Consider the following 16,268-nt stretch of genomic DNA (forward strand, 5'->3'; position numbering starts at 1 on the left):
GGGTGGATGGAAAAAGAGGAAAACACAGAAATCTCTGTCATACTTGATATTGGCAAGGGGAATGGCATCCACTTAATTGAGCTGGTAGGCTTTGAACTAACATTTAAAGGTGTGTAATTACTATGATGTAAAAATGCCAATTAGGCCTACACACCTGTAGCATATAGGACAACATTAGCTTGAATGCTTTTTTTACCTATGTAAATCATTTGTTTCTTTGCATGACATGTTCTTTATGCATTCAGATTTTCCACAGGAATAGACAATTCTGTAGCCTCTGTAGAACGTCAAGAAATGTACTGCAGACAGAAGACTTGTCTAATGTGGAAGTCAAGGTAAGTCCTACCTGCTGTGTGTGTAGAAATGCTAATCACTACAGTAACAGCATTGTATTAACTGCTGTTACACAGTACAGTAGCAGGCTAATAGCTTTGTTATCACATAATAATGGAGTTGAGCGGTTTTTGTTATTGCACAAGTGATAAGGGACATTACCTAATTCTCTTTTTCAGTAACAAAAATACACTTTTTAGTGTTTTAGTCGTGTGTATACCGGCAATTGTACTGTGCATGGTTACAGCAGATGGTATACTTCACAGTTGGTGGCACTATTGGACTGTATTGTGCATAGACCTATACACAGACACCTTGACATAGGCTTATGCTCCATACAGCATGCTAACTTCTCACCATTACAGTAACAGGGGAGGTTAGCATTTTGGGGGGGTATGATATTTATGCCTCTGTAACATTATCACTCATCATTATTCACAATTAATTCAGGACTATGCGTAATCACGGTAGCATCCACATTAATGTAGGAGTGTTTAGAAACATATTCTATTCTTATTTACAATAAAAGTACTCCAAAATGACACAATACATTATTTACCATTATTTTCTATTGGGCACAAAATAATCTGAAACACAACCAAAACTAACAGCAAATGCATCTAACAAGTTTGTAGAGCCACACGCTTGATATAATCATTGCGTGCTAGGAATATGGGAACGAATACTACACTTTTGACTACTTTAATACACCTATAAGTGAATTTGTCCCAATACTTTTGGTCCCCTAAAATGGGGGGACTGTACAAAAAGTGCTGTAATTTCTAAACGGTTCACCCGATATGGTTGAAAATACCCTAAAATTAAAGCTGACAGTCTGCACTTTAACCTCGTGGTCAGTGTCTCAGCCAAAACAACAAAACATGTGTCACTGTCCCAATACTTTTGGAGCTCACTGTATATTGCTAGGGATGCAAATTGTGGTCAATTTTGCTGCCGACTAACCGACTCTCATTAACCAGTCAACAAACCGTGAAAAAATTTCCAAATAGTAAAATTATGTGACCAAAAGAAAATACTATGCATGAATACAAGGAACGGACATTTTTCATGAAGAGCTTAATGAAAACATGCAACATTAGCAAGCCTATCGTCTTACAGTCAAAAGGCTAAAGCCTATTATTGAACACAAAACTCTTGTAATGAAACAGCTAATAAAACGTCATTAAATATTTGCCAAAATGCAATTAGCTGGAAAACACAGTTATAAACAGTGCACCTAATGCGAGCGGTTCCATATGTGACAGAGATTAACATCTCAGTTAGACACTTAGAAAGGGGGAATCTGATAGGATTGGTTGCTATTATGACTAGGATTGTGCCTTTGGCTTTTGAACAATGAAAGAAAGGTGATATGAAAACCAACAGAACAGGAGAGAAATGCTGGTTAATGGCATGAGGAAGTCTTTATAAAATAATTGCCTCCACATTTCTATGGTTGGATTTTGGCTCGGCTACTTTGAAGCAAGGTAAGACATTCCTCGTTATTTGAAGTGAAGTAAAACGTTTAAGTTTCAAACAATTATATGGCCTCCAGCTCACATTGTAATGTGGTGGGTGACGCGTTGATATCCTGCCTACTGTTGACTATAGTCTATGCACTCGAATGGGAGGAGCACCTTAATTAGAAATTGAGATTGAGAAATAAAAATCCTAGCTTTTTTTAATCGTGGCGATCAAACTGTTTTTAACACGCGATTGCATTTAGAATTGTTATTTGTTGCGCAATGACTGGGCTTATAAAAGCACATTTCACTCCAGTACCAGCTTTTTGAGGAGCTGCTCTTGGGTTTTCTATCAGGTGATAGGCCATTCCGCTCCTCAAACTAGGTTCTGTCTGCTGCGCGTGTGTGATAAATAAGACGCATGACGATTTACGAAAATACACACATGCCAATTTAATTCAACTAAATTATGCAAATTAACCTATAGATTGATAAGCATGACTGTTCAAATGTATTTTTCGGTGGCTAACTGATTAACTGTTCACCATTTACATGTTTTGTCACATAAACTGAAATTAGGCGAACTATTTGGATTTTAGGACCAGGAATTTCTGCATAAATGCATCTTTAAAGCTCGAATCCTTAATGGTGAAACTGCCACGTCTGTTTGCAATATTACAACAACAAAGAAGTTACTGCAAACAACAAACTGTTTTTTTTTCATCAATGCACACGCAATAGAAGAACACAGTATGTACTGCATCTGTTTTTACCACATTGGGTGACGATCCTCACCGACACTTCATCAACAAAACAAAAACAATAACAGTGGCCGTGGGGTGGACAGTGGCGCTGTTTTCCCCCTTACTGTGGATTCCATCTTTAAACAACTCTACTCCATCCCTGTTATATTATGTTTAGGACTTTGGGTCTCTTGGTTGGACCCCAGACAAACCCAGCCATTGATGTTTAGCCCCCCCCTTTTAGCCCACCATATCCCCCAACCTGAGGCTGCTGCCATGAGGGGGAACTCTCCTGTGTTTGCCCTGCAGTGTGGCGGGGTAGCAGAGAAGTGTTAAAAGTAATGGGACTCCGCACAGTTTTGGATTCAGCCACCTTATGCCCGAGCGAGCTGACACAATTTAACACATCTGCAGGAAAAGCAGTTTTTAAATGCTGCTCAGCCATACAATACCACTCCCGGGGATGAGTGAGGTTTCCTCCCCCATATACACACATGCAAACTCTCATATTGTACACCTACCTCGAGAGATGTGTACTGTATACTGTATTTGGTCAGAGCGCTTGCTGTTGAGGTCAATATTGACCTTAGTCTGGCAGCAGTCCTGTCTGGGTATATCAGATGGTATGTTGGACCATGCCTCCAGAGCAGTAGAACACTAGAAACGTGTGTGTGTTCTCACCTATTCTGTGCTATGTTAATGTCTGCAGGAGTGTGAGGAGAATCAGGTGTGTGTCTATGGAACAGTATTTTGCTTCAGAGCGTCCTGCACATGGTCTGGCTAACGCATGAGTGTGTGAGTGTACATCTGGCCTGGAGCATATACCGAGAGAGTGCCCAGTGGCCACAGCCAGATGCTCAGAGGGTAGGGGGACTGTCCATGGAGGTCTGTCTCTCTCTGAGCGTCATCTTTAGTACTATCCCGTATCTGCCTGAGAGCGGGACAATCCCACCATTTGGACGCACTATCTTGTTTTCAACTGTTTTAAAGCCTCTCCCTCCCACCACTGGCCTAAAGCACTTCACAGAGGTTTCTGGGTGCATCCATCCAAAGCATACGGAGCCATTCCGCTGGCCAAACATATTTCTCCCAACACTGAAATACTGTTCACCCCTCATAAAACTACAATGATGTGACACTTGGGTTGTGGTAAGTGTGTGGCTGCTTGGCTCACTCCAGAGGTCTAGTTTTTCGTGGCCTATAAGGATCAAGGAAGTCTTTCATTGGTAATAGGTCCTCAGCCTCAGCAGTGGTCAGGTTGGACCACATGGGCGAAAGCGCTATATTTTTACACAGATGTTAGCGTTTGTCACGTGGTTACTCAAGTTCAACAGATATTGAAGCAAAAGATTGATGCTGAACGCTGAAAGCAATTGTTTAATGACAAAGAGTTTTGGAAATTATAAATATATCTCATACAGCCGTAATGTAGCTCAACACATATGGAGTACCTGGCTATTGTATGTAAATGTAAACATTATTTAAGTACATACTGATATCAACTCACTGCCTTTTGCATCATACTAGGAGGTGGACTTCATGAGCTGCTCTGGAGAGCTGAGCGGCTTTGATTTATGCATCCACAAGGGTGCATTTGACACCATAAGCCTGAACCCAGAGAACACTGAGGAGGGCAAAGCATGTTACGTTCAAGCTCTGAGAGGGGCATTGAAAGAGGAGGGGGTCTTTGTTATCACTTCCTGTAACTGGACTAAGGAACAGCTACTACAGATGTTCAGTCAAGGTGAGCGAACCATCGGAGACACTCCTGGAATGTTATGAGTGGAACATTGGATTACACTTATCAGTACTCCTCCATCCCACTGTCAACATAATCTATTAGTTTCCAGAATGCAAAAGTCAGTTTTCATCAGTGACCATGATTGTTTATGCCATATTTTATGCCATTATGATTATTTTATAGGCTCAATACCAAGTTAAGTGTTATCAGCAGGGACTAGGGGAGTCTCTCATTGCTGTCTGATGAAAATCTCTTATCTCCAAAACAGAAGCTTTTCAGGAAATGGAAAGAGCGGACATATTTTACCATTTATAAACATACAATTACCAAACTTCAGATGCTATTTTCAATACATTTTCTTGTTCATTAACCTAGAGTCATGAAAGGTTCAGAGTACATTGAGGGGATGTACTGCTTTCAATACGTTTGACAGCTGTTGAGCTTGTAAAATCTTTGTTTGGGTGGTTCATTTTGGTGTCTGACCTATTATCAAAACATCAATATAATGCCACAACCAAGACAGCTCTCTCGTCAAGCATCAGGTTATAACAAAAGCAGCCTTGATCAGCCAGTATTTAGGCATCTTTCAATATGAGTAAGAGCTGGGGAGATGATAGCAGATACCCATAGACTTCCAGTCATTGCTCAAACACAAGATAGCATTGTTTCGCAAATCTACCTCTAACTGTCTTCATACCGGATACGGAGACGTAAAAATGTTATCCATGAGTTCCTCTGACTCTGGGGAAGTAGATAAAGGGGCCTCACTGCCAAAATCCCAAAGTATCCCTTTAAGCACAACAATTCATAACATATAGAACAAAATGCATTCGTAACATATACCAATTGCAAAATATATATTTTTTTTTTATAGCACACAAACAACAGGGACCACTTTGGGTTCATGAGCACCACTTTCACAACTACTGGCTACAATTATGTTGTTTTAATGGACTTTTATTTATCAATTGAAGTTACATTTTTGTGAAATGATCACAGCAACAATTAGAATACCCCAAAATAAATATATTATTTTGTATTGAGTTATTTGTCTTGCACCTATTTTTTTTGTATCAGATTCCAGACATCTAAATTCTGCAATGAGAATTGTTATTTTATAAGGATCCCCAATAGCAGCAGCCACTCTTTCTGGGGTCCACATAAAACATGGCATAATACAGAACAAAAATAGACAAGAACAGCTCAAGGACAGAACAACATACATTTAAAATACAAATAATATGTAACCGTTCACTCTTTCTGGCATTACCATATATATCACTGTACCCTGGTGTCCTTCTCAAAGCTTTTGAGGTACAGCTGTGAGTCACAAGGAAATGTGAGGGTTAATGCTACTAAATGTGATGATATTGTCAGACACAGCAGAGGGGGCCATTTCTCGGCAGAAGAAATGCATCAAGCCTTGTCCTCTAATCAGCAGCACCTTGTTCCTTAAAAAGCCTGTCATATTATGTGCTGTTGTCAAAACCAGTTTTATAAAAAGTCCTATGTTCAGATAATTAATGTCATGTCTAGATTGATGAATCCAAAATCTCCCTCCGGGAAAGATTGTAACTTTTGAATGTCAAATAGCTATGTGGCTTTCTAATATGATCATCTTTTGCTAATATTACAAATATTTACAAATTTCCTATGAAACCTTTTAGTTCAGATTGCCATCAGTTCTTCTTGGCCTTTTATCAAACCCATTTACTTTGTTCTAACTTACGGACGTATTATCATCTTTAAGTGGATTCTCCTGCCTTGTGGCATTGAGGTCATCACTGACCCATATGGACTCATCATTTTCATGTGCGGTCAGTTAGCTGTAGTCAGAAGACCATGGACTATTAGGTCTTCCTAGTGTAGGGCATTGATCATCTTGTTCACCGGACACCAGCCATGTGTCCTCTCTAGCCTGTGTGAGGAAAGATAGAGAACTGAGAGTACATGGAATAGTAATCTAATCTGTACCCTTTTCAAATGCTTATTAACCAAATAGGGATGGTATCATGTTCAAGTTCTGTAAATCCAGAGCGACAGTGTATGGCTTATACATTAAAGTTGCAATCAGCAGTTGAAACAATAACAAAGTGTGATTCCTGCCACTGTTTCGGTAAAAAGCTGAGGGATGGGGCTGGTAAAATGTAACCAATCTCAAATTCATACAGAGCTATAGATGCAAGAACTCCCCATCCATTATATCAACATTTTAGTTTTAACCATTTTTCAAGGATATACAGTGTTTGTTTACATTTACTTTGTTTACAAACATTGGAGGAAAACCAGGTTACATTTTGGGTTCTGATGGGGTAGGACAGTTAAACTGAACTCATGAGGCATTTATAAGTTATATTCTTCACAAATCAATGGGTACATATCATTAATTTATAAGTACAAACATTTATGTAGCAGCTGCAGATTGCCCCTTTAATGTACAGTATCTTTGGATTAAGCTGTGGATGTATTCATCATGTCTACCTAACATTTTCCATTCAGAAGTCCTCTGTTTGCAATCTACCTTAATAACCAGCTCATAATGAATAAACAGAGGGTATGGTTCAAAGAAAGATAAGTGATTTCCTGTCTTAACTCATTCTGTCATTAATAACTCTCAAACTACCTCTAATTGGAATCTGGGCGGGTGGCCCAATGGGAGCAGTTGATGCCGAGGCATGCTATTGAGTAAACACATGCAACGTGTTACGAAAACTACTGCCTGGAAATTTACAAGACACTGAAAATCCTGCCTGGATGCGCATTGACACATTATACCATTACACAACTTTTTCCCATGAAACAAGATGCTTCTTGACTGTCTTCACTCGGTGACCAATATTGTCTCATTGAAATGTACACTGTCTGAGACGAGGCAGCATCTAAGGAAGTCTTCAAATGGCTCTTTGTTTGCCTGTCACAGAAACAATGTCTTTGTTCTGCACCACAAATTAGATTGAATTACGGACTGAAGCTCGCTGCTCCTTGCGTAAAGCCCACTCCCTCGCACAGGTGCTGTTGCTAAGAGACGTAGACACAAATATGGAGGCTTTGGGAGGCACTGAAATCCTGTTAATCAAAGTCATGTCATGAAAGTAATCCAGTCAGCTTTTCGATACAGCATGCCTTATCATCAGGGTATCCTGCTAATGCAGTTGCCAAACACCATTCAAATAAACCTCAATTCGCATCTGTGGATAGCACCTTAGTTCCTTGTGGATGAATAGAAGTGATTGATAGATGTATCATTACCATGAAATGTTTTATGCATCTGCTATGTTTTATTTTACCTTCATTTAACTAGGCAAGTCAGTTAAGAACAAATTCTTATTTTCAATGACGGCTTAGGAACAGTGGGCTAACTACCTTGTTCAGGGGCAGAAGGACAGATGTGATTGTGATCCTGTCACCCTGAGGGTTTGATAGTGGTTAACTTGTTAGTTTACGACGCTGTGAACAGGAACACACCCCTGGAGCTCTGCTGCTGTTCATGGAAATAAAGCATGCCCACTGTACCGCGTGTTTTAAGGCAGCAGTCATTAAACTGGCTCCAGGAATTTGAGGCCTAGTAAATGATACATTTTGTTTCACTCATCTGCTTGGAGCATGTTATTCTCTTTCAACAGACGGCTGGCATGCCATGGTAGTTGAGCAATCCTATCTTTTGGGGCGGCAGGTAGCCTAGTGGTTAGAGCGTTGGGCCAGTAACCGAAGGGTTGCTGGATCGAATCCCCGAGCTGACAAAGTAAAAATCTGTTGTTCTGTCCCTGAACAAGGCAGTTAATCCACTGTTCCCCGGTAGGTCGTCATTGTAAATAAGAATTTGATCTTAACTGACTTGTCTAGTTAAATACAACAATCTGAAAAGGACTGGTGTGTGTGGCTGGAGGCTTTTTTGCACATTGTGCTGTTTTAGGATGTCCACTGTAATTTCAAATCAAATTTTATTTGTCACATGCACCAAATACAACAGAACTTACCACAGTTCAAGAAATAGAGTTAAGAAAATATTTACTAAATAAACTAAAGTAAAAAAAAATAAAAAAATAAAAAGTTTATCAAAAAGTAACACGATACATTTACATAACAATATGTACCGAGTCAATGTGCGATGCGTTAGTCGAGGCAATTTGTAGTGACTATGCATAGATAATAAACAGCGAGTAGCAGCAGTGTAAAAACAAAGGGGGGGGGGGTGCTTGGCCCCAGTGATGTATTTGGCCATACGCACTACCCGCTGTAGCACCTTACGGTCAGATGCCGAGCAGTTGCCATACCAGGCGGTGATGCAACCGGTCAGGATGCTCTCGATGGTGCAGCTGTAGAACTTTTTGAGGATCTGGGGACCCATGCCAAATCTTTTCAGTCTCCTGAGGGGGAAAAGGTGTTGTCGTACCCTCTTCACAACTGTCTTGGTGTGTTTGGACCATGATAGTTTGTTGGCGATGTGGACACCAAGGAACCTCTCAACCTGCTCCACTTCAGTCCCGTCGATGTTAATGGGGGCCTGTTCGGCCCTCCTTTTCCAATAGTCCACGATCAGCTCCATTGTGTTGCTCACATTGAGAGAGAGGTTGTTGTCCTAGACACATGATCTGTGTTTCATGAGTCACAGAAGACATACACTATATAGGCATACACTATATGGGATATATGGCCGTCATTCTCAAAGCCAAATAAAACAACATGAGCTGGCGCACACCCAGAGAAAAGTATTTTATGTAGAGGTGCTGACTGACGGAGAATAAACTATAAGCTATGAAAATAAATAAAGAGAGTCGCACGCTCTATATATTAGCTCCCATTAATTTATTGGGTAAATCACCAACGTTTCGGCATCACTGTGCCTTCTTCTGTGCCTTATTCTCAAAGCAACATGAAAATGTACAGTAGGTTCATAACTTGCCATCATCAGCAGGCAAAGTGTGCTGGCACTGTGGTGAGACGGACTTTTATTCCACTCATAATGCTAATCAAAAGTTGCAAATGCTGTGCTTTCATTTCAGTCTCAAGTGTGATACAGTAAATATTTATGTTTTTTGTATTTCTCCTTGGAAACCGTTTGACCTCTTAATATGATTTCCGGGCGCTGATTGAATTACTCCTGCATGTAGCTGTGCAGTTTTCCTTGCCGGGGAAGCAATGGAAAGTGGGAGAGATCCCTCCTTGCCACATTTCAAACCATCTGTCAGGTTCCAGTGAAACCTTACAGGCAGCTCAGTCAATTTCACAGTTACAGAGCACATGGATGTAGCTAAATATAATACTGTATATCTCTGCATACAACCATTATACATTTATTTAGGCTACTAGGCCTGGCCTAGTATTTTTCTACTGCTAAAATAGTTTACAGAACTGTACTACATGTTTCTACATGAACTATGGGTGTATGTAGACATGACTGTGACAAAGAAGGAACACTTTTAGACATGCCTAACAAATGGCAATATGAATGAGAGCATTTAATAGGATCTACTTATTTAGGCTAGTGTCATACATTACAGATGGTTAAGGCCTGGAAACAATTCGTTTTAATTCATGTCACAGAGGGTCAGTCAATCACAGTCACGTTGTGATACTGGACACATTTACAAGTGAACTAGTAACTGTAACAATGTTACTACAGAGTTGTACATTCAGAATAGCTTGTGGGAAAAGAAAAGGAGCACACAAGTAGACGATACCAATATGGGGGGGGCTAAATTATGTAGTTTCTATTGAACTAGAAATAAAATACATGTGTAATGAATGGCAAGAAACATGCTGAATATATAAATAGTATCTGTATAAGTACGGTTAAGCTTAATTGTTCAAATTGGCTACACCACTGTGGAATCAATAGTTGCTTCCTCCCTCTGCGTGAGAAATGGTTTCGCTGAACGCGGATTTTGTTTCAACGTTCCATCGAACACGGAGTTTCATGCAGTTGCTCAGTCCCACACTGCCATCGCCGCTGTGGAGGCAGTAGTGCGCATGAGGATCCACACACTTTTCTGGTCCTTTGTTGCGGAAATCGAAGATGATTTAACTTCGACAGACTCTCAGCTGGCCAGGTAGTAAGCCATACATCCCGACATCATATTTTCTTTGAATTGGTATGCCACTCTTGAGAATGTATGCTAATCCTTTGTTGGGGTGTCTTTGTTGCCCAAAGTAGTTTGTTGATTGCTGAAGTTTGCTTGAGCTTTTTTTCATTGCAAGAAGTTGAAATAAGCATATACGCTTATTTCTTATGTCTAGAGAAAGTTAAATATTGTCAACAATATAAACTGGGAAGTGTTGCTTGCTTGTGATCCATGCGATCATAATACCTGGAAACAAAGTGCTTGGAAAATGATGTTTTCAGGGATGACATTGAAAGGCTGTAACCCCAACACAAATGATTATCGTGTTTTATGTATCTTAAAATAGGCTACTGCACAATGTAATTGAGGAACAAGTTAAATACCGTGTTGCGATGCTGCGTAAACTTGCTTGCTTTCTAGCTGCCGGTTGCGCATGTTTCCACTGTAGTAGAACAGCACATAGTCAAATAAGAGAATAGAGAGGAGTTGATTGAGAGATCATTTGCGTTGTGCGCAGTGCTTGGGCCACTGGGACAAAAGCCTTCCTGTATTCAATGCTCCAGCTCTGTAACCCGGTTCAATTTAACCCCCCTCCACCCTTGTGTGGTACTACTTGTTGTTCTCCGCTGCTCTCACCACGCCTGTGTAGCACATGGGGATGTGCAAAACTTACTTTTCAGCCTTAAGTGTTGCCACTTGCAGCTGACTGCTACTTAATCGTGTGGTGCTAACTGTTAAGACAGTTTCAGGAGGGTAGTCACATGTGCTAGCAAGGCAGCAGTCCTGGGTTCGAGCTTTGGTGTGAGCCAAATCAGGAACAAGTGATACTTGCTAATCCAGCCACGATGATCTTTACAATGGTGCTGTGACCCAGATATACAGTTGTGCTCAGCTCAATGTTGGGGCAGCTTTTGAGTACATTTGAGGGTGAATGTAGCAAATGGGGATGTGTGAAACTTACTTCTCAGCCTTAAGTGTGACTTCTACCTGATGTCTCCACCTGCGCTGCTGAATTGCTAGCTTTTGGTGTGGTGCTGACTGGTAAGATGCTTTACGAGGGTGACAAGGCCTGGGTTCAAGCCTGGTGTGAGCCGAATCAGGAGGTACTCTCTTAGCAAGCAGTGTGGCATCCTTTACACCTGCATACCCTCAAATATCCAGATCGGGAATTGTAGAGCTAGATATGTTATTATTATGGTTATTGGGGTTTGTAAGTTGTCCCACTTTTATGTCATGTTGTGTGCCTGTAACACTGGTCTGTTTCAAGAACTGCCAGTTGGAGGGAAGTGTGGCTTTCTTATCTCATTTTATTGACACCCTCCTCAGCACCGCAACCTGAGAAAAGATTGATAGTCATTTGAGGTGTTTCATGAGTCACACACACACACACACACACACACACACACACACACACACACACAACCTTAGAGAAAACCCAATTGTTTTTGGAAAACTTAACATGAAACTACACGTGAAAACATGTGATCACATTAACTTCACAAAAGATCACCTACCACTGAAAACACTGGTTGAATCAATGTTGTTTTCATGTAATTTCAATGAAATGACGTAGAACCAATGTGGAATAGACGTTGGTGCCCAGTGGGATGTGATCATGTGTTTTTGGAACACTTCACATGTGAAATTCATGTGAGTTTTCCATAAGGACACACACAAACACACTGGGCAAGACTTCAGACTCTAGGCTCTAAAAATGAATCATAGAGTTGCTCACTATATATAAGCTGTCGGTGATTTATTGGGTAAACCAATGTTTCAGCATCACTGTGATTTTTAAACAAGTCAGTTAAGAACAAATTCTTATTTACAATGACTGCCTACACTGGCCAAATTGTGCGCCAGCCTATGGGACTCCCAATCACGGCTGGTTGGAATACAGCCTGGATTTGAACCAGGGTATCTGTAGTGATGCTTCAAGCGCTGCCTTAGACTGCTGCACCACTCGGGAGCCCCTCGTGTGATGACACATGAGAAGGCACTGTGATGCCGAAATGTTCATGGTTTACCTAATAAATTACTGGGAGCTTGTATATAGAGTGTCCGATTCTCTTTATTTTTTATAGCCTACAGTTTACTCGCCGTTAGTCAACACCTCTACTAACTTTTTTGAATGTGCGCCAGCTCATGCTTTTCACAAGACTTCACACTCAACAACATATTTCAGCCTTTTATTGTAATTGAGTTCTGTAATTAACATCATCCTTCTCGTTTGTGGTTTTGCAGAGGAAGGTTCGCAGCTGGGATGTCTTGATATGAGTCACTTTGTTCTTTGTTTGTGTTGCCAAGTGGAATGAAACACCTAGACTTGTGAAAAAACACTTTACATGTAACTTTGAAGGTGTTCTGAATGGTATGATTCAGTTTCAAGAAGCTCAGACAACCAAACCGCCCCTACGCTCTCTTAACAAAACAAAGTGTTGAGATTGAAGAGCTGGCAGGGAAATGCTGTACTGTTAGATTGCATTGTTTTTGGAGTCATGTTTTGGACCATCGTTGGAGTGTGTAATGTAATTGCGTGACTACAGAATGTTTGGGTAGGCCTACACTGATTAAAGTGCCACTGACAATGGAACACTTTGACTACGGGTTTGCCAGGGTCGTTTCATTTGGGACTAGGGAAGTTATTGTTAGAGTATGTGTTTTTTGCCCTCTTGTTATGTTATGGGAGAGATGGTTGATCTTTACTTCATGAACTAAATACCAGACAGGACTGGTTTTCTACCGGGATGGCCTGAAATTCCATGGAATGCTTACAGTCTACTTGTCTGTGTCTGTTCTCACCGTACTGGGACAGCCTGAAAGGAGGTATGCCTATGTGGGTTTATACACCTCTGTTCTCTCTTTACTGGGGTGGTTATTTACAAATAAACTAAAGTGTAGTTTTAGTGAATGTACATACAGTAGTGCACCTTTCTGTTTCTTGCTTGCATGTGAATTCACTCATTCACTTGAAAACTAATCTCAGTTCCACTGGCAAACTAGGTGGAAAGTCAGGCTGAGATTGGATCAGCTCTAGTATCTAATTGCAAATGGGATGTTGATAGGGGTATATCATCAGGCCTGTGTGTGTCTGAGACAGTCTAAGGGCTGTTTGTTCAGGAAAGAACAGTTTTTTTGTGTGTTGGTTCATACTTCTCAGCTATGGTGGTAAATACAGTTATGATGACTAAGGCTGTGTCTACACTTGACACTTACATGTGACATACAGTGGGGCAAAAAAGTATTTAGTCAGCCACCAATTGTGCAAGTTCTCCCACTTAAAAAGATGAGAGAGGCCTGTAATTTTCATCATAGGTACACTTCAACTATGACAGACAAAATGAGAAAAAAAATCCAGAAAATCACATTGTAGGATTTTTAATGAATTTATTTGCAAAATATGGTGGAAAATAAGTATTTGGTCACCTACAAACAAGCAAGATTTCTGGCTCTCACAGACCTGTAACTTCTTCTTTAAGAGGCTCCTCTGTCCTCCACTCGTTACCTGTATTAATGGCACCTGTTTGAACTTGTTATCAGTATAAAAAGACACCTGTCCACAACCTCAAACAGTGACACTCCAAACTCCACTATGGCCAAGACCAAAGAGCTGTCAAAGGACACCAGAAACTAAATTGTAGACCTGCACCAGGCTGGGAAGACTGAATCTGCAATAGGTAAGCAGCTTGGTTTGAAGAAATCAACTGTGGGAGCAATTATTAGGAAATGGAAGACATACAAGACCACTGATAATCTCCCTCGATCTGGGGCTCCACGCAAGATCTCACCCCGTGGGGTCAAAATGATCACAAGAACGGTGAGCAAAAATCCCAGAACCACACGGGGGGACCTAGTGAATGACCTGCAGAGAGCTGGGACCAAAGTAACAAAGCCTACCATCAGCAAGGGCATTGAAGATGAAACGTGGCTGGGTCTTTCAGCATGACAATGATCCCAAACACACCGCCCGGGCAACGAAGGAGTGGCTTCGTAAGAAGCATTTCAAGGTCCTGGAGTGGCCTAGCCAGTCTCCAGATCTCAACCCCATAGAAAATCTTTGGAGGGAGTTGAAAGTCCGTGTTGCCCAGCAACAGCCCCAAAACATCACTGCTCTAGAGGAGATCTGCATGGAGGAATGGGCCAAAATACCAGCAACAGTGTGTGAAAACCTTGTGAAGACTTACAGAAAACGTTTGACCTCTGTCATTGCCAACAAAGGGTATATAACAAAGTATTGAGATAAACTTTTGTTATTGACCAAATACTTATTTTCCACCATAATTTGCAAATAAATTCATTAAAAATCCTACAATGTGATTTTCTGGATTTTTTTCTTTCTCATTTTGTCTGTCATAGTTGAAGTGTACCTATGATGAAAATTACAGGCGCCTCATCTTTTTAAGTGGGAGAACTTGCACAATTGGTGGCTGACTAAATACTTTTTTGCCCCACTGTATGCTATCAGAATACGAAGCTTGCATTGAAAAGACGGGTCTAGACACACAAAAGTCACTTTGTGGTTTGATTGTGTTCAGATCCGGCTAATCACTTCAGAATGTGGTCAGGGATGCATTGTGTGCCGATTTCTCCTCAGTCTGGACACAATCAGGCTACCGAAAGCACTCAGCACTCCTCTCACATGTCTCCAGAATACTTGTGTTTTGGGACAGAGGCATCTTTTCATTATAACGTTGGAGGAAACACATTCTTAGCACGTGGAAAACATGTTTGCTGGCCTCATAAATGCTAGCTAATATTTAGAAAAACTTTTTTGTTCGTCTAGAGTTATGCTAACTAGTTTGCAATCCTTTAGCATTGCTTGCTAGTTTGCTGGCTAGCTACAGAGGTTAGCTGGCTACTACACTACAGTAGTTAGATACTTCCATCAGCTGTTGTTGTGTTATTATCATATTTAGCCTATTCCTCCACTTGTAGAATGCGTACTGGTATTTGAATATAGTGCGGGAACAGACACAGTGTGGGTAAGGTGGACACATGTACAGTTGAAGTCGGAAGTTTACATACACCTTAGCCAAATACATTTAAACTCAGTTTTCCACAATTCCTGACATATATTCCTGGTAAATTCCCTGTCTTAGGTCAGTTAGGATCACCAGTTTATTTTAAGAATGTGAAATGTCAGAATAATAGTAGAGAGAATGATTTATTTCAGCCTTTATTTCTTTCAGCACATTCCCAGTGTGTCAGAAGTTTACATACACTCAATTAGTATTTGGTAGCATTGCCTTTAAATTGTTGAACTTGGGTCAAACGTTTCGGGTAGCCTTCCACACGCTTCCCACAATAAGTTGGGTGAATTTTGGCCCATTCCTCCTGACAGAGCTGGTGTTACTGAGTCAGGTTTGTAGGCCTCTTGCTTTCACATGCTCTTTCAGTTCTGCCCACAATCTGTTGATATCAAACAACTGTGCTATGTCTAATTTTGTATGCACTTGCATGGTAAAGTACAACTTTGTTTGTTTACAATCTTCCAGAGTATAGGGCTCATTCAAGGAATCTCTGTCTATGTTTCTGCCAAAGTAGATTTGCATGACAATCACGATCTCCCAAACTATCCAATGCAGTGTTAAAAAATGGCTTTACTTGCTTCAGTTTCTTCTTTTTAACACAGTAAAATCTGAAATGCTGGAATCTATATGTGAAAGACAGTCAAGTCGAACAGGGTTGTCTCAGATAGCTAGGCAGGCGGTAGGCAGACAAGAGGGACTTGTTTTGGACATGGGATAGCTGCAGTAATTTATGGAGGTAATTAAGCAGAGTTGGTTTTTAAAGGGGATCACTCTGTGCTCCTGTGTGTGCTTAAGACGCACACATTTGCAAGGCTTTTGTGTGCGAGTCCCTATTAAGGCTTCATTCTCTGAGTGGGCAGCTGCGTGCCTGTCTGCGAGGCACTGGACCATACTCT

General features: G+C 40.8%; 1 protein-coding gene and 1 long non-coding RNA gene across 5 annotated transcripts in view; one reads left to right on the forward strand and one right to left on the reverse strand.

Annotated features, from left to right (window-relative positions):
* Nucleotides 1-9,069: 9,069 nt before the first annotated feature.
* LOC139562144 (uncharacterized) lies at nucleotides 9,070-10,966 on the reverse strand. Its single transcript, XR_011672311.1, has 2 exons — nucleotides 10,726-10,966; nucleotides 9,070-10,588 (listed from the first exon to the last, which is right to left on the reverse strand). It is a non-coding gene; the product is annotated as an uncharacterized lncRNA (long non-coding RNA).
* LOC139562141 (protein FAM53B-like) overlaps nucleotides 9,987-16,268 on the forward strand; it is a 31,561-nt gene continuing 25,279 nt past the window's right edge. Inside the window, exon 1 of one of the 4 annotated variants that reach the window (XM_071379525.1) lies at nucleotides 9,987-10,330. The gene's annotated coding sequence lies outside the window, so the exon portion shown is untranslated. The remainder of the gene's footprint in view (nucleotides 10,331-16,268) is intronic. The other 3 variants (XM_071379526.1, XM_071379530.1, XM_071379527.1) reach the window with 3 other exon arrangements.

The sequence above is a fragment of the Salvelinus alpinus genome, chromosome 32 (genome assembly GCF_045679555.1).
Source record: "Salvelinus alpinus chromosome 32, SLU_Salpinus.1, whole genome shotgun sequence".
Lineage (NCBI taxonomy): Eukaryota > Metazoa > Chordata > Actinopteri > Salmoniformes > Salmonidae > Salvelinus > Salvelinus alpinus.